This window comes from Manis javanica, chromosome 3 (genome assembly GCF_040802235.1).
Source record: "Manis javanica isolate MJ-LG chromosome 3, MJ_LKY, whole genome shotgun sequence".
In the NCBI taxonomy this organism is placed as follows: Eukaryota; Metazoa; Chordata; class Mammalia; order Pholidota; family Manidae; genus Manis; species Manis javanica.
This window is the reverse complement of record NC_133158.1, coordinates 33,640,921-33,662,087: the sequence shown is the minus strand read 5'-3', so window position 1 is coordinate 33,662,087 and position 21,167 is coordinate 33,640,921. Positions and strand designations below refer to the sequence as shown.

The 21,167-nt window shown below is 45.8% G+C and overlaps 1 long non-coding RNA gene across 1 annotated transcript in view; it reads right to left on the bottom strand.

The window, feature by feature from the left end:
- Positions 1-21,167, bottom strand: part of LOC118973472 (uncharacterized) — an 87,870-nt gene that overhangs the window by 8,248 nt on the left and 58,455 nt on the right. Inside the window, exon 3 of the long non-coding RNA XR_005062841.2 lies at positions 15,794-16,032. This is a non-coding gene — a long non-coding RNA (uncharacterized lncRNA). The remainder of the gene's footprint in view (positions 1-15,793; positions 16,033-21,167) is intronic.

Below are 21,167 nucleotides of genomic sequence, written 5' to 3'. Positions count from 1 at the left end.
CCACCGGAGGTAGGCTGAATCAGAATATCCGGGGCTGCACTGGCCTTGCTAACAAGCTCTGCAGCCTTGGTGTTGCGGGTGGTCTTAGCCCATCAGGAGAAATACTGGAGAAATGCTGCCTTGGGGCTCAAAGCAGCTTTGTGACACCCTGAGGGCAGAGATGTAGTGTTCTTCCCTCTTTCGAATGTGTCCCAAGCCCCAACCCCAGTCTAGGCTTGTGGGAGGGAGCTCAGAAAAGACTCACTGATGGATTAAAAGTGCACTGAGGCCCAGAGACAGGCAGTGACTTCCCCAAAGTCACACAGCAAGGGAGTGAAAGCAGCAGGGGATCTGCGGCGGGGGGTTAAAAGTCAAGGCTTGGAGCCCGGCCCTGGTTATAAAACCAAAATAGCTGTTCCTTGATCAGCTTTGTGGCCTTGGGAGTGTGACTTTGCCCCACCCCACCACTCCCCACCACAGCCCAGCTGGCCCATTAATAAAATCACCCCTACCTCTGAGTATTGGAGTGAAATAAAGTAGGTATGTAAAGTTGCTTAGCACGCACACCTACCTCCTGCTAACTCGCAATACATGGAAACTGCTGTTGTTACTATCAGAATCATACTTAGCAACATCCTTATCACTAAGAGACCAAACACAGCAGGGGCTAAACACCCAGGTCCTGGAGCCGCCGGCCCACTTATCATCTGAGTGAACTTAGACAAATCATTTCCCTTCCCTGGGCCTTGGTTGGGGATGTAAAATGGGGATGAGGATGAGAACTATAATACCAGCCTCACTGCATTGCTGCCAGTGGGCATTTGTGAAGTTCCTGGGGCAAAGGGTGGCAGGCAGTTTCCCTTGAGGGGATGTTGGTTAGCAGCAGCAGCCTGGACTCGAAGCCTGCTGCACTCCAGGGATGAAGCGTGCCTGCTGGCTTTGCTCCTCATCCCAGCCACTCTGGAAGTCCCAATAGGAGCTGTCTCTGTAATGAATGTACCTCTCAGCCAGGCACGGCCGTGACCATGCAGCTCTGACGAACGAGGCCTTGACGGCAGCAATAACATCCTGGTAATTAGCAGCTGGACTGTGCCCGTCTGGGATCGATTTCCTGGTGGGACCACAACGCAGACCAGGCAGGGCCTCTGCTGGGTGGGACACAGCATGCAGGGCCGGAGCCAGAGGGTGCTGGGCTGAAACCTCCCAGGCCGGGTTGTCTGGGGGTCCAGGACTGAGCAGTCAACCTCCCTCCAGAATGCCCGCACATGTGCCCACACTTCACGATGATGTCGTGGAATTACTGTGGTGATGTTGTGATGAATGTGAGAAGCAGCTGACAGTTAATAAGAGTCTAGAGTGTGTTGTTTAATCTACAACCACAAGAATAATGATGACCCATTTATAGACAAAGAAACTGAGGCCCAGAGAGGCAGGGGTACTGCCCCAAGGGTGCTCACCTGGGACTCAAGCCCAAGTCTGCCCCATTCCAAAATTTTTCTCTTTATCACCACCATATTGCCTCCCATTTATTACTTGGGTAAATTTCTGGCTGGGTTTCAGTTTCTTCATCCATGAAAGGGTCACAGAGGATTGGATTGAGTGACCTTGTTGGGCTCATTCTGCATTTTTGTTTGAGGTGAATTAACTCCTCTGGGTGTGTGGGAACCAGCTGGGAAGAATGAATAAGGGCCAACCGCAAGCTGACAATAAACCCTGCTACTTCTCAGAGGGTCTGTCACACCTACCAAGGCCCAAGCGGTTAACTAATAATAAGCTCAGCGAACATTTCCAAAGCACTTACCTTGCATCAGGCACTGTTCTAAGAATATGAGTTACTTTAATGGTCACCTCTCCATAATGTAGGCACGCTATAATTCCTATTTTCCAAATGAGGATGCTGAGGCATAGAGGCTGGACAACCTTCCTGTCTGGAGCTGTGGTGCCCACCCTAGGTCCCCTTCCCGGGCTGACAGGCTCATCCCCCAGCTGCGTGAGGGTTGGCTGCTAAAGAACACAGCTGCCCCTTTCTCCTGACAAGTATCCTGGGCCAATGGGATCCACCTTCCCGAGAGCTGAGCCCACAGGGGACCCCCCAATGCAGGGGCAATGATTGTCTGAAGCCTAGGATCCTGTTACGGCTTGAACTGTGTCTTCCCCAGAAAGATGTGTTGAAGTCCTAAGCCCCAGAATATCAGAGTGTGACCTGATTTGGAAATAGGGTCTTTGCAGATTAGCTCAGGTGAGGTTGTCCTGGAATAGGGTACACCCTTCCTGTCCTTAAAAGAAGGTGAGGAGAGACACAGAGACTGAGACGGAGAGGGAGATGACCTTGTGATAATGGAAGCAGACATTGGTGTGATTTCTTCTACAAGCTAAGAGAGGCCAAGGATTGCTGGTCACACCACCAGAAGCTGGAGAGGCACAGAAGCCCCCCACCCCCTTCAAATTTCAGAGGAGTGTGGCTCTGCCTACATCTTGCTCTCACACTTCTGGCCTCCAGAGCTGCAAGACAATAAACTTCTGTTGCTTAAGCCACCCTGTTCATGGTACTTTGTTATAGCTGCCCTAAGAAATTAATACAGAGCTCCTGGGACCCTTTGCCACAAGCTGGGACAATTCCATGGTGTTATTCCTGCTTCAGAGCATCCTCCCCCATCAGGCTAAAGTTAAACTGCTATCAAACCTACAGCTTTGCCTGACTTCTTCCCCTGTCCTATCCTGGGTCCCTCAACCCCTTATATATCCTCCTGAATCCTCATCCTCAACAAATCATGTGCAGAAGAATCCTTGACTGAGACTCTGCTTCCAGGAATCCGACATGGCTCAAGGTCACCCAGACGGCCAGTGGCAGAGTTGGAATTTAAACCCAGGCAATCCAGCTCTAAAGCCAAGCTTTCAAGACCCACAGGGCTCCGCCTCTGAAATGAGCAGGAGGAGATGGCTGGTGGCTACGTCATTCCCCTCTGACCCCAGTCTGGAGAGGCGCCCATGCCTGGCACCTCTTTGCCTCTGGAAAGGGACCCAAGTTCCCCTTGGGAGGACTCTGTGCGGCTTGGGCTTCCTCATAGCATGGAGTCTGACTTTCAGGGATGAATGTCCTGAGAGACCCAGGGGGAAACTGTGTAAAGAGCACACGGAATGGGAGATGTCGTGTCCATGTTGGAAAATATAATACAATCTGCCACCATGCCTTTAGAGGTAAGCTGTAAACACAAATGTAGAAAGCTATGTGGATTTTTTTTGTTGTTTGTTTGTTTTAGTGTGAGGCTCTCTGGCCCCCCTAGGGATGTGTGCCCCCTTCTAAAAACATTCAAATTCCCCATAGAGAAGCCACAGTGTCCTCCAAATAAACAAGTCCCTGGGAGGGTTCACAAAGGGTCAAGAGCTCATGATTCCTGCCTAGACTGCTCACTTTAGGAAGGGAATTCTCACGTGCTGAGCAACTCTGTGTGCCAAGAACTCTGCTGGGCCCCTCACTTATGCCACAGTGACTGCAATGCCCATTTCAAAGCTGGGGTAACCGAGGCACTGAACGGTGCCAGGCCTTGCCCAGAGCCGCAGAGTGAGGGAGTGATGAAGTCAGGCTTCTGCCCTGGTGGGCCTTTCCTCGAAGGGCTGCTTTCCTGGGCTGTGAAATGGGAGGGTGGGTGATGCCCACTGTAAATGGTTGTGCACACACTGGGTGTGATTTGACGCTAAGATTTAGGGAGAAGGATTGAGATGACCAGAAGGTTTTATGAAGATGGAAAAGTAAAGTAAAAAAAAAAAAAAGGTGTGTTTGTGTGTGTGTGTGTGGTGAGGGTGGCAGCCCCTCCCTGCTACCCCAGGAGAAGCTTTGCAAAGTCATAAGCAGAGGGGTGGGCGAGGTAGGCGAGGGGCTGGGACCAACAGGATATGAGAAAGAGTTGGGTGGCTCCTGAGGAAATGAAAAAACCAGGAGATGGAGCTGTTAGTAGGGAAATGAAGGGGAGGTGCAGGGATTGATGGGGAAGCGAGTTGGGTGAAGTGGCAGTGGCTGGCGGCTGACAGTCCCTGGGTGTGGGCCGGCCTGCCCTTGTGATGCCCTAGCACTCCAAAAGCCTCTCCTGCACACAGTAAAGACTGGATTCCTGCCCCCGTGCCCTGTCAGAGCTTTTCCCAGTGAGCACCACCGTCTCCCACCCCAAGGCCCTCCTCAGCTCCTGGCCAGCCTCCTGTCTCCTCTGCCCTGGTAGGCTGTGCTCTCTGCAGCGGCCAGAGTGGCCTTCTAAAGGGAAAGCAGAGCTGTCACTCTGCTGAAAACCCTCCAGTGGTTTCTGGTTGCTCGGGAGTACCAGGCAGACCCCCATCACCCTGTTCCAACCTTCTGCATGGCCCTTCCTACCAGCAAGAATCTTCTCATTCACGTACCTGTTCAGTGGGTATTGCCTGTCTCTCTCGCCAAGTTCCAGGAAGAGGTTGGTTTAGTTACAGGCATAACCCCTGCAAATGGCAGGTTCTTAGACTTCTGTAGGTTGCTTCTCTGCAGGCTTTGTTTCTGAAAAGACAACCCTGTCCTCCCAGTTGCTCAGGCAAAAACCTTTGGGGTCAATGTTTTCTCTTCCTCTCTTTCTCTCACACCCCATGTCAATCCATCTGCAAATACTACCGGCTGTCCTTCCAAATATAGTCAGAGCCAGCCTTTTCTCCATCACCCTGGTCCAGACACCACTGTCTCTAACCTGGTCAACTGCAATGGCCTCCTCAGTGGTCCCCCTGCTTCCATCCTTGCCCCCTGTGATCTATCTCCTACCCAGAAAGTCCCTCCACTTCTCAGAACCCTCTGATAGCTCCTTCTTTTAAGGAGTATAAAAACTGAAGTCATGAGAGTGGTGCACAAGACCCTACACCACCTGCCTCCTCTACTCCTCTGACCTCCCCTCTTATCACTTTCTCCTTCACTGAAAGTCATGAAGACTTCTGTTGTTTCTCGAAAGTGCCAACCTCATGCCTGCCTCAGGGCCTTTGCACATGCTGTTCTTTCTGCCTGGTATGTTCATCCCCAGATCTCTACCTGGCTCACTCCTTACTGCCTTCAGGTCCCTACTCAAGTGTTCCTCCCTCTGATCATACTGTAAGGAACATTGTACATGCACATGTATGCACACACATGTGCACAAACCCTTCCTATACCCTGCTTTATTTTTCTTCATAGCATTTATCACCAGACACATTATGTATTTATTTGTCTCTTTGTTTTTTTCTGTCTCTCCCACCAGATTATAAATTCCAGGAAGGCAAGGACTTTAATCTCTTTTTGTTTATTGCTATACGCTCAGCTTCTGGCATGGCACCTGGCAAGCAGCAGATGTCACTAACTAGTTATTAAAGGAATGAGTTCAGGCTGCAGTTATCTAGGTATGGCACACACCACCTGGTGGGGGCCAAACGGAGCCACAGTCACAGCTTTAAAACAGCCACTCAAACGTTCATATTTAATAAGCAAAATAAGCAGACAACAAAATTAAACCTCATGCCCCATCCTCTCTGCCCTACAGTTTCTGATTTACCATCCCTTAGGTGAGAACCTGGTTTAGAGAACTCTCTCCATTTTTGTCTGCCTAGCACATAATGTCCCATCTTCTGAGAAGACTACCTTGTTTTCCCTTTGGAGACCCCCCCTCCTGGATTGTCCCAGGGGGGCTGGGTGGACAGGTCCACCCCTCACTCCAGAGGTGGACTATGCCTCAGACCATGCCAATCAGTGTTGCAGCAACTAGTTTCTGGCTGGGCATATGACACAGTCCAGACCAATCAGAGTAATCTTGAGGACATTTGGTGGAATTATTGTGAATAAAGTTCTCTCCTTGCTTGGTGGTTGCTAGGACATTTTAGGGAGTCTGCTTGGAGCTGCTAGTAGCTATCTTGCTACCAAAAAGAAGGAAGCTTGTCTGAGAATGGAGCCACCACAGAAAGAGGCAGAGCCAAGAGATAGAAAGAGGCAGATGCACAACTACATCATTTGAGTCCCTGGATGCAGCCATGCCTGAGGGCTTCCTTCTCCTGGACACTTCAGTTGTGAGAGAATAATTTTTATTTTATTTTTAAGTTAATTTGAGGTCGATTTCTGTTACCTGTGTCCATGAGTCATGACTGAACACAATAATGACTTGGAGTATTTCAGAATTTCTGACATTGTCATACTACTTCAAGCCAGGCCCCACTCCCTGTGCAAACTCATTGCTCCCTCCATGCCATTGCTCAAGCCACAGTCCCTTCTAGAAGGCCCCTCTTCTTTGCTGTCCAAATCCTGCCTGTTTTTAAGGCCTGGCTCAAGTCTCCCTTCCCAGAAGCCTTCTTTGATCACACCCACTATAACCTCCCCCCGCCTTTGGCCTCCCCTCGTTGTTGGACACTGGGTCAGGCGCAGCTCCTAGCTCTTCCCTCTTCCATCTTTCAGCTTCCTGGCTATCTTCTGCTCCAGGCCCACCTAGGCCCCTGGCCCTTAGTACCCCGCAGAGCCACCGTCCTGGCAGAAGACTCAGGTCAACTTTACAGCTCTGCTTCCCCCTGGTGGTAAAAATAAGAATTGCACTGAAACTTGGGGACCCTCCTGGAATTCTGGCTCTGGGTTCAGACAGATGCCCAGTCTAGCCTGGGGTTGCCACACCGGGCGTCCTATATTTCATTTGCTAAATCTGACAGCCCTAGCCCCACCCTCTGGAATTTTTCTTTTCATAGAAACTTGGATTTTTAAAGACAGTCTTTGGAGTTACACAGGCTGAGCCCCAGATGCTAACAGGAGCCCTCTAAAGGGAGTGGCCATAACTTCGACCAGCCCATCGCAGCCACGAGGGACAAAGGACTCGTTTCTCAAAAGAGGCCAGACATCTGGGTTTGAGATGAAATTTGAGGTGAAATTTCTCACCATGCAGGTCAAACAGACCACGTCTGGGACCAGTCAGGAAAGCAACAGCCAGTTTTTGATCCCTGGAGCTGACTGCCATTTTATAGACAAAGAAACTGAGGCCCAGGGAGAGGGATGGGGCTGCTGGGTCACAAGGGTGGGCAGTGGCATTTTAGGGCTCAACAACAGGTCTCTGGGATCTGGCCCAGTGCTTGAGCCTCTACACAGCCCTCTTGTGCTTCCTTCAGCTTCCATTTCTCCAGTACAGATTCCCACTACAAGGTTTTTGTTTTACCTTTAAAGAAATCTATGTATAAAAACAAATATCCTGTATTTGTCTTTATCATGTCTTTTGATTCTTAGAAGAATAGAACCATTTTCTTTTTAATGTTAAAAAATCGAATGCTTTTTACAACTATTCATCTTTCTGTATTTGTCTGAAAAGTCCTTTAACCGTCACCTCCTACCTCCCTCCACTGCCTCACTTTCCGCCCCATGCTGGCCTCCTCACTCCTGCTCTAGCATGTGAGGCACGCCCTTTTCCAGGCCTTTACACGCTATTTTCTCTGCCCAGAACCTTCTTCTCCTCCTACCCACACAGCTCACTCAGCTTCTTCAGGTCTTTGCTCAGTGTCTCCTCTTCAGTGAGACCTTCTGTGATCATGTTGCTTAAACCTGTGAACTCCTCTCTGCCCTGGCAACCCGATCCCCCTTTCCTTTTCTTTTTTTTCTTTTGCTACCATCTGCTACATGACATATTTTATTTACTCATTTATTGTCTTGTCTCCACCATGTAATCTAAGCTTTGTGAAGGCAGTGATCATCCCTGTCTAGTTTGACTGTGCATAATAGACACTCAATAATGATTTGTAAATGCATTAGGCAACAAAGAGTGGTGGGGAGTGGGGATATACAGAGAGTTCAAGTCCTGGTTAATCATCTCTAGCTGTTTTTTGTCACATGGGAGAGCATCCCGGTATTGCATAGTTGGCTATTCAAGGGAAACTAGACATGCCCCACTTTGCAAAGTGCTGAGAACTAATTTGGTTTTTTTAAACATTGTGCAGATCAAATGGTACCTGGCTGGGTGCCAAGTTTGGCCCACAGGCAACCTGTTTGTGATGCCTGATGGTGCACAGGGCTCAGATCCCTGTCCCCATCCCTGACTCCTCTCCTAGGCTTCAGACCCATCTATCAGGTGCCTCCTGAATGCCTCCACCTAGATGGCCTCCCAGACTTTCAGAATCCCCAGGTTCCACCCTGAATTCATCTTCCCCTTCAACCAGATCCTTTCCCACTCCTCCTCTCAGTGATAGGCCCTCAGCCCTCTTCTCTCACCCAGGATTTTGCCACCAAATTGTCAGAATCCTCTATGGTCATGGATTCATTTTATCAATTCCTGCTCTGCTGGGGTCTTCCCCAATCTCATTCCTAGTTTGAGACAGGAGCCAGGCACTGTCTCTGAGGCTCAGATACACCTGTGACCAGTAGGTGGCATTGGAGGGACAGAAATAGCCAGAACCCTGCTGGCTGGGTGGACTTGGGGACTCACAACCCAGAATTGGAGTTTCCAAATAATTGAATTGTGTGAAACTATAGTTCTAGAATTTTAGCACCAGTGAATTTGAAAATTTAAGACAGTAAATGTCACACTTGAGCTTTGCAAAGGAGAGGTGCCAGTGGGTAGCTGGTTCCAAGAGGCATTTATCTCTGTGGCTTATACAGGAGTTCGTTCATTGTCAGTCAGTTAACAGTTATTCAGTGAGCACCTACTAAGTATTAGATCTACTGAGGATTCAGGTGTGACCAGAACAGATTTAGTTCCTGCCTCAGATGAAGTTTTGAGACAGAAACATCAACAAATAAAATAAGAGAATTATAGATTGTGTTATCCAGGAAATAAACAGGATTATGTGATGGAGAACAGTGGAGAGAGAGAGCAAGTGAGGAGACCTGAGATGGAGACCTGAGGGTGATAACAGGGCTGCCAGCCCTCCAGATGGAAGCCATCGACCCTTTCCAGGTATTAGAAGCTGGAATTGAGAGAGTCGCACAGCAAACCACACCCATGATCACTGTTTGAAGCTAGAACTGTCTAAATCTGAATGGGCTTACTGATGGCTATTGGGAGGACTGGTGAGATAATATACGCAAAGCCTTCAGCATAGTGTCTGGTTCTAAAACATGGGAGCTCCACTATTATTCCTCAAATAGGAGCAGGGTTTTAAAAACAACCTCCAGGATTCACTTGCCTTTCCTGTCTCATAGCCTTTGTAATGAGGCCAGTGGGTATCAAGACGCTTTCTACCTACATTACCAAGGTAGCAAACTTGGGGGGTAAAGGTGAGCTGTAAACTATAAGTTTCTTCAACTCTGATGAGACCAAGAGACCAGTGCCTGGGAGCTCTTCCTCTGCCCCCCCAGGAGTGTGAGTGATGGGGGAGCAGGAGGTCAGGGGTGCTTAGGGCTCAATATAGGCTGGTCAGGTGAGCTTCTGATGTGTGTGAACTAATATTCCCTGCACGGGGCAACTTGTCCTCCACATCCTAGGGGAGAGCTGGGCCTTTCTCTTCAAGTGATTGACTGCTCGCTTGCTTCTCCAGACCTGCAGGTAGCCTGCACATGCCCTCAACACGTGCTGAAATACTGTGCATGCTGACTCCATCTGTTTAATTAACACACTTATGCACTTACACATACATTCAAATATTCGCACACACCTCACACACATCATATTCACAGCACTTACACTCATACATGTATACACACACCCACACTGCACTCCCTGTACATGTATATTTCAGTCATACATGCACACATTCATACACACATTTGTGCACACTTGCCAACATGTTTCCTTACATACACACACTCACATTTTACACTTATACACACTCATTGACACATACACTTAAATACACATATTTACACTTACTCCTGAATCAATGTTCACATACTCAAGCATTACTTACACTCACATTCACACATTTACATATTTATACATACATGGACATTCATAGCCACACACTCAAACTGGATGTCCTCACACAGTCACTCATAAATTGACGAGATGTGCCCAGCTGTCTAATCAGTCAGTAGCACACAAAAGGCATTTCCTTGGTGTTCATTTCTGTGCCACGTGTGTCATGGGCATAGTCTGCTGATCAAATAATGGGAAACTGTCTTAGAAAAGGTCCTAGACTCTGTCCGGCTCTGTACCGGCTGCATCTCCCCTGGAACAATGTTCTCCTCAGGTCGCAACTGCCCATCTTGGGAACCCTGAAGAAGACCCTGGACTGAGAGGTCATGGAGCAGGGACCGGACCCACCGGGAATGGCCAGAGTGGTCACGATCCCCGTCAAGAGTCAGGCATGTGGTCTGAGAGGTAAGAGGAGACAGGAACATACACAAGCAGACTATCATAAGGAATCTTGAGACCACATTCTATGAAATAATTGTTTACCGCCCCTCCCCCGGCCAGTTTTACAACTTTGTACAAATAAGGTAATATTTTTAGATGGCTTGGTTTTGGGGACAGAGACCACTAATCTGATGGCCCACAAACCATCTCAATCTAGACTTTTGTTTGTAATGCACATTTAAAATTGTGGAATTTCAAAGTCTTTGGGGAAGAAGAGAGTATGTTCTAAATTGTGGGGTATAGACCTTTGGAAATCTACTGTTCCATAAGAGCAATGAGAACACTAGCAAAAAATCATCAAAATTAACATTTTCAGTATTCTGGAAATTAACCAAAGGTTTACAATAACCCAAGGAACATTTATTTTTTTAAAAATGTATCTCAGTAAGAACACAGAAATGCTTTGTAGCATTTTAACTTATCCTATCCTATTCCTCTCTCCCCAGCTCTGCAGTAGCCTTTAAAACCAGCAGTTTCACAATCAGGATAGCAATAAATACCACCTACTTCTCAGTCACTAGAGGGAAAGAGGAGTTTGGAGCTCCCTGAAAAGCCCTGTCCCCAGAGTTGTCATTATTTGACTTATCTGGAAGTTCCTTGGAAATTCCCACCCTGAGTTTGTCTTTATTTGACCTGACTCAGCTTAGTCAGTGTGAACAGCCATTCTCTGGGTGCATTTGTCAAAAACAATCATCAACAATAGTTTAACATCAAAGCTGCCTGACACAGTGAAAACAGATGGGACAAACAAGAAGTTGCCCTAAAAATTGTAAAAAAAAAACTGGGGAATAAGATGTCCATAGAGGACTTTGAAAAGCTCCAACTTGCTCAGAATATACTGAGAAGGCCCTAACCTCTCACTTCTGGCTGACCTTGAGGCTCTGCTTAAGCAGAAAGTGAAGGCTAAGGCAATGTTGTAAACTGTCTGATGAAACATTAAAAGTATGCCCCCAAACACACAGTGCTTCCCACCCAAGGCTGGGAGACCCATTGATTCAAAGAAATCTCTGTCCAATATTAGCCGACCTCTAAGCAACCAAGGAGAGACTTTAGTGGCCACACGTGACAAAGAATACAGATTAAAACAATTCGTTCAGGAAAGTCACTAATCAAACAAACTGCAGCAGCTACAAAAATGAAGAGCAACAGTGAGCCCTAGGGAAAGAGGAAATCTGATTTCTGGAATTGCCACACTTATATTTAGAATGTTGAATTTTCAACAAAATTACAGGACACAAAGAAAAAAGAGAGTATGACCCATAGGCAGGGGGAAAAGCAGCCAATAGAAACTGTCTTTGAGGTAGGCCAGACCTTGTGAGGTAGGGCAGGGACAGGGGACAAGCATTATAGTTAACTTTTCCTGCCTATGATGAAAAGGGTCAAAATATAAACAGTGCAGTAAGAACAGGAGGGACCCCATCTTAAGGCTAAGATCCCATTTTAAAAACCATGGAGTTAGGAGGTAAGATTCCTAACATTTCATGGTAATAAGCCAATAACCGACCCTATCCTTAGGCAGAGCAAGCCGTCCTAAATGATATTTCCCCACTTCTTGGAGAAGAACAGGATCAAGAAATCCCTTATGTTAAGTTTATCTTACAGAATATCTAGAGGACTATGGATGGTGACACAATGTCTTTCACTAGAGAAAGACATCATGAGACCATACGTCAAGTCTACACCCCGACTGGCCCTTTTCCCCATTTTTGAAATCTGTAAAATACAGAATCCTAAGCCTTTAAGCACATCTCCTTTCTGAGGTTGCCTGCACTACTCTTTTTTCAAGTGTGTACTTTGCCTTAAATAAAGATTTCTCACTGCTCAAATTACTGTGTTTTGTGTCTGTGCTCTTCTAGTGCTAAACATCTTTGTTACTTCACTATTTCATTTAATATTCTAGACTTAAGCAAAAGTCTTCATTCTCTCTGTATTTAAGTAGGGCTGTATTCAAGTAGGACAAGTAGGGAAGGGCTACTAAGATCTCTGCTTTGGGCATGCAAGTTCTCATCACCTGAGTAGCCTGGATAAGACTGTAGCTATATGATCATGCTCTTTGGTAGCCTACCCAAGAATCTCCTTTCTTTTCTTTGGGAAGTTATCCAATCTGGAGCTCTGTGGCTCCCCCAAATATGGGGTGATAGGGGCTTAGTTCCCACACCATGTAGATTCAAGTGGACATTGGATACCAGGTGACCCTTACTTTAGGAGTTGGCAAGGGGCTAAGCAGGAGTACAGTGAGCTTCTCTTTCTTCCTTCTGTTCTTCCTTGCTTTCTGCTGCCTGCATGACTACTGCCATTCACTACTACTCTCACTTTAATGAATTCCTTCCTTCCCTCTACTTGTCCAACCTGTTTGAGAATCTTTTCTTGACCAGAGTCAAGAACCCTCCCCCATCCAGGTTAAGGTCTACCTAGTGCACAGGAAGAGACCTCCTCAGATGCAACTGCCCAACAACACTTGGACTTCCAAGATAAAGACTTTAAATCAGCTATTTTAAATATATTCAAAGAACTGAAAGAAACCATGTCAAAAGGAGTGAAGGAAAGTATGAGAATAATGCCTCAGCAAATAAATATCAATAAAGATGAGACATTTAAAAGACAAACAGACAAAAAGAATCAAGTAGAAATTCTGAAATTGAAAAGTCCAATAACATGGAAAATTCACTAGAGGGGTTCACCAGTAGGTTTGAGCTGGCAGTAAAAAGAATCAGTTAATGTGAAGATAGGTCAGTTGTGATTAACCTGAGGAACAGAAAGAAAAAAGACTGAAGAAAAATGAGCAGAGCCTCAGAGATCATCAAGGACATCATTAAGTACACCAGACACCATTAACTACACCAAAATACTTCTAATAGGAGTCCCAGAGGAGAGGAGAGGAAAGAGAGAATATTTGAAGACATACTGGCAGAAAATTCCCCAAATCTGATGAAAAACTGTAATATACATAATAAAGGAGCTCAACAAACTCAAAGAGGTAAACTGAAAGTAGGACAAACTCAAAGAGATCCACACCTAGACACATCGTAATCAAACTGTTGAAAGACAAAGAGAATCTTGAACGCAGCAAGAGAGAAGAGCAACTCGTCATATACAACAGATCTTCAATAAACTTAACAGGTGATTTCTCATCAGAAACCATGGAAGCCAGAAGGTAGTGGGACAATCTGCTCAAAGTGCTGAAAGAAAAAGACTGTCAACCAAGAATTCTGTATGTAGCAAAACTAACCTTCAATATGGAAGTATATCAAGCAGATACTTGTATACCAATGTTCATTGCAGCATTATTCATAATGGCCAAAAGGAGGAAATAATCCAAATGTCCATCAAAAGATGAATGTATAAACAAAATGTGATATAGACATACAATGGAATATTATTCAACAGCCAGAAAAAGGAATGGAATTCTGATACACTCTATTACAGATCTGAATCTTGAAATTATTATGCTAAGGGAAATGAGCCAGATACACAAGGACAAATATTGGATGGTTCTACTTATATGAGATACATAGAATAGACAAATCCATAGAGACAGAAAGTAGGTTAGAGGTTACTAGATGCTGGGAGGAGGGGATAATAGAAAAGTACCACTTATGCTTACATTAAGCCATCCTTCAGGCTAACATGAAAGGACACTAGAGAGTAACTCAAACCTACATGAAGAAATAAAGAATACCAGTAAAGTAATTACTTAGGTAAATATAGACAGCATAAATATGTTTTTTGTTTGTAACTTTTTTTCTTCTGTCTAATTTAAAAGACAATTGCATAAAGCAACAATTGTAAGACTGTTGATTGGGCTTGTAACTTCAACAACTTGAAGATGTGATTTGCGTGATTAATAGTAGGACAGAGAAGAGGAGGAAACATTGTTATATAGGAGTCTTGGGCACTTGGATTGGCAATTCTAGCCCACCAAGAGCCTTATAGGGCCCTGATCCTCTAGTCAATCATCTGACCTTTATCAGTCACCCACTCTGGGGATGTGGTGGTGGTCAAGGCAGACCCAGCTATTGCTGCCTTTGTAGAAGTCACAGGAGGGATGAGATGGAGTGGCTCAGCATTTGCTCACCAGTGAGGGGCTGGTCCCTGCTTGTGAGTTTTAGAAGAATTTTGTCAGGTTTTGGTAGTAAAGAAAGTTTTAAGGTGGCAGGTCATCTGTCACCATTTTTTGCTTTGCACTTACTTTACTCCTTTTTTCTGTTCCCCCTACCATTGCCCTTCAAATTCTTTCTTTATTCTCTGAAGCAGCTTCTTTTACCTCCTCTGGCCTTGACCTGGGAATGGAGGGCTGGTGGGGAGAGGCAGGAAAGTTCTAAAATTGTGAAGTATGAAAGGGGAGGGCACCAGAATAAGAGTCCAGAGCTTCTATCCCCAAGCCAGCCCTCCAGTCTGCTCCCTGTCCATACTTGGTGCTCTCTTCCCACAAAATTTCAGTGATAAAACTGTTCTCCATTTCTTTGCACAGGTAATTGTGTGTGTGTGTGTGTGTGTGTGTGTGTGTGTGTGTGTGTGTATGTGTGTAACAGGATACTAAATTGCAACTTCCTCATGAGCCACAAAGATAAAATAGACAGGACATTCTAGACCAAGATACAAATGTTCAAAGGAAATAAACAAAAACCCATTATATGACCCTAAAAGGTATTATTTGCTTTAAGGATCTAATGATCTAGTTACTGGAGATTAAAGAAATTTATTGAGAACTTTTCTGGAGAGAATGGGACCTGGACTCTACCCACCCTCAGCCCCACCTCACCCAGGGAGAGAGTTGAAGGTGCCTTATCTGAGGTCAGGTGATGGATCACAAAACAGGGCCCTTTGGAAGCTAGATATGGCCTCCTCACAGGATGGGGGACACCAGGCCTGGTCTCTGACTCCCATCTCAGCAATCGAAAGGATTGGAGAAAGGAATCTCATAGAGTGGCTGAGCAGGAAGCCTCTCTTCCTGAGCTTGTCAGAGGAATAAAGGAACGTGTGAGGATTCCCCATACATCAGGGCCCTCAGGAGCGCTGATCCCACCCCTGAGGACACCTGGGGATGTGATGTGATGCCAACAGAGATTCTGTGTGGTTTGGGCCCAGGTTGTGGGGAGAGAAGAACAAAAATAGGAGCTGAGGAGTTTCCAGCGGGTGATAAATATGTTGCCCACGTAAAAAATGTAAAATGGAAGGTTCTTGGGGTTCCAGAATCTATGAAAGCACTGCCCAGGAGGGACCAGCTGTGCACCTGCAGCGGTATCAATTCAATAAGGACTTTCCTGATCCCTGATATCTCCTCCCTCCCCAACCCCCTGCCCCCAACCAGGCCAGGGGTTAGAAACCCCACCTGAGCAACATGGAGGAGGAAGCTTTAAGGTGGGGACAAAGGAAAAAGGATCTGCCCACCCTCTAGGAGGGCGAGTGGCCTCTGGAACATTCCAAAAAATTGGGAGCTTTGGCAGCTCCCCAGACTGGATATTCTAACTTCTGAACTGAGACTGTATTTAAGAAACCAAAATAAACACAGTTTTTGTTTTACTAACCTGGTCAGGGGGTTCCAGAGAAACAGAACCAATAGGAGATACGTATCTGCAAGCTGGGCTGGTGGGCCGGAGACCCCAGGGGCGGTGGCTGTTCCAGCTGCAGTCAGTCCGAAGGCCATCACTGGAGAACCAGGAAGAGCTGATGTTGCAGATGAAGCTTGAAGGCCATCTGCTGGAAGATTGTCTCTTGCTGGAGGAAGGTTGGTCTTTTGTTGTTGTTGTTCTCTTCAGGCCTTCAGCTGATTGGGTGAGACCCACCCACATTATGGAAAGCAATCTGCTTTACTCAAAAGTCCACCAATTTAAATGTTTATGTCATCTAAAAACACTTCCACAGAAACACCTTGAATAATGTTTGGCCAAATATCTTGGCACCCCATGGCCCACCCAAATTGGCATAAAATGAACTATCACACTTGGGAATTATCCGCAAAGCCATGGGTGTGTCCAAATTCTCACCCAGGGATGGGGTAGAGTTTCCTCCACTGAATGCATTTTAAAGATATACTGGAAGCCAAGATAAACTTTTGTGATTATCCCCCATGAGTATATTGTCCAGTCATTACAGCTGTAACCTGTGTTTGGGGCAGGAAAAGGAAGGGATGCCAATTCAAAAGCTGTCCTCAACAGGAGCCCATTTCTTCAGTGGCCCTAGAGCTATCCTTTGGGCAAGGATTGCTCTTTGATTCGGGAAAGCATTTATCTAACATAAGGTGAAAGCTCTCTTCTGGAAGGAAGAAACCTTGGCCCCAGAGGAACCCAATGGTAAGTGCTGTGTTCTGCGGGAGCAGAAGAGACCTTTGAAGAGATAGCCAGGCTGTTCCTTGGGTCTGCTTGGTCTGGCCGGGGCATGGCCCAGAAGGTAAGGACTGTTACACTCTGGGAAGAGAATAAAGGATTCTAGCAGCAGTGTCTCAGCCTAAAACACAAAGCAAAAGGCTAAGGAGAGAAGAAGCCACAAGGTGCCCCCCCAGGGTAAAGGCAAGGGCCAGTGCAGAGACACGTGCTGGCTAGATTTCAGTTTTCCTTTCGCTCCCTCAGGCTTTCAGCAAAATTGTGTGAGAACTTCAGCTTGGAAGGGTTAGTTGGAGGAACTGGGGAGGAGCACTGTGAGAAGGTCCCGGAACTATGGGCAGGGCAACCCCGGGGCAGCAGGTTAGAGGTCACTGAGGAGTTGGTGGACAAGCAACTCCTTCATTAATAGTCACTCTGGGTTAACAGGAGCCTACTGTAAGTGCATGACCTTAGTGGTTATTGGAGGTTGGGGGCCCTTGGGGATCCTTCAGAGGGGAGGTGCCTGGTGTCCTGCAGACCAAAGACTTTGGAGAAGGGGCTTAGCATGGAGGTTAGGAGTTTGTCCTGGAGCCACACTGCCCAGGTTTGAGTCCCAGCTCTGCTTCTCACGGCTGCAGGCAAGTTAATCCACGTCTTTGTGCCCTCAGTTTGCTCATCTATTAGACGTGGAGCTGTTTGGGGATTAAATGAGTTGATATTGGAAAGTGCTGGAAAATGAGTACAGCCTGGAATGTACATGTTTGTTAAGTAAGTCAATGGTACCCAGTTCGGGTAAGTTTGGGGAGTATGGCCAGGTTACAGAAGCTTTTATAAGTGAAACTGGTGGGTGGTGGGGGGCATCCAAGATCGTAAGCTGATGCACGAGTTTGTGAGGGCAGATGGGAGGAACTGCCTGGTCCCAAATGAGACATCAGCAGGAGTGACGGGCCCTCCTGATGCCCGCAAACCCCCTTGGGTCCTGGTCTGCTCCTACCCACTGAGAAGAGAGGGAACAAAAATAAATCAAAGGCTGTTTAGCTTTTTCTCAAAGTCTTCCTTTCCCTTTGGTGGAGTTGTCAGGCCAAGAAAAGGTCATTCCATTTTTGTTTTTCTCTAATCTGCTTCCAGCCCAGGGGCAGGAGCACAGAGGCCTAAAAATACTGTGAGCTGCCAGATGGGATCACTTCAGCTTCTGGCCAGCCATGCTTTTTGTCCTGCTGCTCAGCACTCGGCCCTTGGGCTTTACTCACTAGCAGCTTTTGGCACCCCCGTCCTTCCCACACATACCACCCAAAGACTGAGGGTAGGATTTGGGAGGACAGAGTTTAAGATCTGGAGCTTGGGGATGGGGGTCCCTGAGAGGGTGTGAGGCCCAGCTGATGGCTCAGGATCCAGGGATGGACAGTCTCCCCAAAGTCATCTTCCCCGGCTATCCCCTTTGTAGGGATGAGAACACTGAGTCCCAGAAAGGAGAGGCTTTGTAGTTACCCTAGCTGAACTGCCTACCCCTTCCCCCCTTCTTCTCAGCCCAGTTCAAAGCTCCTATCTGACAGAAAAGCTTCAAATGATCCTGAGGTTAAAAGCCCTGTGCTGGGAGTCCCAAAATCTGGCTCTAGTCACGTAGGAGAGCCGGAGCCAGTCTCTTGCCTCTGGTGCTCAGTTCCTTCTTGCGTGAAATTGAGGGATGTGCCTGCCAAAGATGCGAAAGGGGGCATGTCAGGAAAGTGGGTGTGGAGTGAGTCTCTGGGGAAACATCCCCACTTTGCCTGAAGCTCCTCTTGCTTTCATCTATTCTGTCCTGGGGTTCATTATGGTTTTGTTTGAAAACAGTTCTGCTACTAAAATAGAGAGAGAAATTTTGAGGGTGTGAAGGTTTCCTCTGGCCCTGAGGTCTGTGATAAGCTTCAGCGGCTATCGCACACCAAGTCCCTCTCCAGGATCAGTTCAGCTTAAGCAATATGCAGTTGCCCCCAGCCTATCTCATCCCTGAGCTTTTGTTCAGGCTCCTCTCCTACCTCCTTCAGCTGGTCACCTGGCAAACTTCTGCTCATCCTTTAAGCCACAGCTCAGGTAACATCTCCTCCTGGAACCCTTCTAGACCTGCCCCAGACTTGCCTAAGGTCCTCCTGAGGGCTGCCATTGATTCCAAGCTATCTCTTATCACCACACTTAGTACTTTTGTCATTGCCTATGCACTTGTCTGTCATCGACGAGTTTAAATCCCAGTTCTGCCACTTCCAGATGTGTGACTCTGGACAATAATCTGACCTCTCTGTGCTTCAGTATCCATATCTCTAAAATAGTATCAGCAAACACAAAATGCTTTCTATGTGCCAGTTCCTGTCTAATGCATGTCTAATTCAAACAATATCCCCATGAGATTGGTACAAAAACCTTTTTTTTTAACAAATGAGAAAACTGAAGCACAGAGAGGCTAAATAACTTGCCTAGGGCCACACAGCTTGTAAGTGGCAAGGCCAGTAAACCAACCATGCAGTCTAACTGCAGAGTGACTCTACTGTCTTTCAGAAGCTATCTTAGAGGGTGCTCTGGGGATGATATGAGTAAATATGTGTAAAGTTGCCTGGCACACAGTAAGTTAGTAAACTGGGAGGTGCTCAAGTAATGAGGATGGTGTCCTCATGAATGGGATTAGTGCCTTATTAAAGAGGCTCCAGAGAGATTCCCTAGCCCCTTCTGCCATGTGAGGATACAAGAAGTTAGCAATCTGGAAGAGAGTTCTCTCCCAACCATGTCAGGACCATAATCTTATACTTCCAGCTACCAGAATTGTGAAGAATAAATTTTTGTTGTCTATAAGCTACCCAGTTAGTGGTATTTTGTTTTAGCGGCTCAAATGGGTCATGCTTTTTTCTATCTTAAAGATTATCACCATATTCAAGGTTGTCTAGATTTTCTCCTACGTTATCTTCTAGGAGTTTTATAGTTTTGTGTTTTACACTTTAGCCTGTGATCCATTTTGAGTTAATTTTTGTGAAGAATGTAAAGTCTGTGTCTGGATTAATTTTCTTGCATGTAGATGTCCAGTTGTCTCAGCACCATTTATTTCTTCATTGTATTGCCTTTGTTTCTTTGCCAAAGTTAAGTTGATTATATTAATGTGGGTCTATTTCTGGGCTGTCTGTCTGTTCCCTGATCTATCTGCTCATTCTTTTGCCAATACCATTCTGTCCTGATGACTGTAGCTTTACAATGAGGCTTGAAGTTGGGTACTGTCAGCCCCTCAACTTTATTCTTTTCTTTCAATACCATGTTGACTATTCTGGGTCCTTCTCTCTCTTGGAGTCAGTTTGTTGTTATTTGCAAAACAACTTGCTGGGATTTTGATTGGGATTGCATTGAATCCATAGATGAAGTTGGGTTAATGTATTTTTTTTAATGGATTACCTTTTTAAGTTAGGTACTGTTACAGATAGATAGATATTATCATTAGGTAGATACTGTTATTATTGCCATTTTTCAGATAAGGAAATTGAGGGTCAGATATTACCCAAGAATGAAGTCAAGGAAGGACCATGTGGGATTGGATCATATATGTCTTTATATATCCAAAGCCACCTCCTGACACCTCTCTACCTACCTATCTACCCATCTATTATTTATTTCCTAGTTCCATCTGCTAAAAAGGCTTAAAAGCAATCAAATTCTGATAGTAATGAGAACACCTAACACCTAGATTTTGGTTTCTGTATTTCATTGCCCACAAAATAGAACCTGATCTCTTTGGAGAAATGGCTGATGCCAGCAGGGAAGACACAAAATATCTAGTATTCATTTTGTTTGCCATTAAGTGAAAAAAAAAAAGCACTTAAAAAATGATAGGAATTTGTCAAAAGGATACAGGATTGAATTTGGTAATGAGATCTCAGATATGACCCCAAGAGCAAAGGCAACCAAAGAAAAAACAGATAAATTGGACTTGTTCAAAATTAAAAACCTTTGTATATCAAAGAGTGCTTTCAAAGAGTGAAAAGGCAACCCACAGAATGGGAGAAAATATTTACAAATCATATATCTGATAAGTAATTAATATCCAGAGCAAATAAGAACCCACAACTCAATAACAGCAAAAAGACCCAGTGATGAAAAAACTGGGCAAAGGACTTGAATAGACATTTGTCCAAAGATACACAGATGACCAATTAGAACACGGAAGGATGTTTAACATCATTAGTCACTAGGGAAATACAACGTCCTTTCCATTTGGATGGCCATTATAAGGAATAAAAAAAGAGGAAACCTTACAATTATTGGTGAGGATGTTGAGAAATTGGAACCCTTGTGCACTGCTGAGGGGAATGTGAAATGGAGCAGCTGTTACGGAAAACAGTACGGCAGTTCCTCAAAAATTAGACATAGAATGACTATATATGAATCAGCAGTTCCACTTCTGGGCACACACCTAAAAGAATTGAAAGCAGGATCTCGAAGAAATATTTGTACACCTGTATTCATAGTAGCTTTATTCACAATAGCTAAAACATGGAAGCAACCCAAGTGTCCATTAACATTTGTTGGATAAACAAAATGAGGTATATAAATATACTACAGGCTACAACATGGATGACTGTTGATGATA